The 1,074-nt window shown below is 50.9% G+C and overlaps 1 non-coding gene across 1 annotated transcript; it reads right to left on the bottom strand.

Annotated features, from left to right (window-relative positions):
* Positions 1 to 314: 314 nt before the first annotated feature.
* On the bottom strand, positions 315 to 498 carry LOC131490680 (U2 spliceosomal RNA). The gene has a single exon (XR_009251191.1). It is a non-coding gene; the product is annotated as a U2 spliceosomal RNA (small nuclear RNA).
* Positions 499 to 1,074: the final 576 nt, after the last annotated feature.

A 1,074-nucleotide genomic window follows, 5' to 3' on the forward strand; every position in this document is an offset into this window, starting at 1 on the left:
TGGCTTGCCAAGACTCATAAGGCGGGGATTTCCCAACATAGGAGAACCCAAAACTAACTCACGTCCGCTGCAGGTGGTGACACGGTCATGTCCTATAGACCATCCTGCCTATATAGCGTGGAGAAGAGCTTGGAAAGAGGGAAGAGAAGGTTCTAGAAGACCAATCAGAAAGCTATTGCAGTAACTGAGGGAAAATAGAAGCTTGGCCTCGTGTGGCGACAAGGTGGCCAGGTTGGAGGTTGAATGAGGAGATTGTCAGTTCAGTTTTTTGTTGTTGCTGCTGCCCCTGGTGTATGTGTGTGTGTGTGTGGGGGGGGGTGTGCACCATTCCTGCAATGTGGGGTCATGCGCAGAGTGAACATAGCAACCCGTATTCCCTCTCCCTGCTCCCCAAATCCATTGAGTATATTGTCTTCAGCTCCAGGACCTATCAGATCTTAAACTGCTAAGAACAGATACTACTTTGGCTCGAACTTAGCCAAAAGGCTGAGAAATGATTTTTGGTTTTAGTTCAGTGTTGGTCAAATGCGTTTGACTGAAGACAATTCCAAGTTCTGGTTTGGGGCTCAGGGGAAGGATCCGGGCGCTGAGCTCGGGCAACAGAAGATAATTGAAGCCATGGGCATACAGGAGGTTGCCCAGGGGGAGGGGGCCCACGGTAGCGGGAGGACACCGAGGTCAGAGCCTTGAGAAACGCCAGCATTTGGTGGCCAGCGTTGGAGGAACCAGGGGAGTGACAGAAGGAAACCGGGGAAGTGTGGGGGCTCGGAAACTGAGGAAAGAGGGTTTCAAAAGAGAAAGAATCGGCAACAACAATCGCCATTATTGGGGCACCTGGGGGGGGCTCGGTTTGGTTAAGCGTCTAAATCTCGATTTCCGCTCCGCTCTTAATCTTGCAGTTCATGAGTTCAAGCCCCACGTCGGGCTCTGTGCTGACGGTGCACAGCCTGCTCGGGATTCCCTGTCTCCCTCTCTCTCTGCCCCTCCCTCACTCGCGTTCTCTCTCTCCCTCAAAAATAAATACACTTTAAAATATTGCTGTCATTTTTTAAACTGAAATATTAGCCAGGGATG

Source organism: Neofelis nebulosa, chromosome 11 (genome assembly GCF_028018385.1).
Source record: "Neofelis nebulosa isolate mNeoNeb1 chromosome 11, mNeoNeb1.pri, whole genome shotgun sequence".
In the NCBI taxonomy this organism is placed as follows: Eukaryota; Metazoa; Chordata; class Mammalia; order Carnivora; family Felidae; genus Neofelis; species Neofelis nebulosa.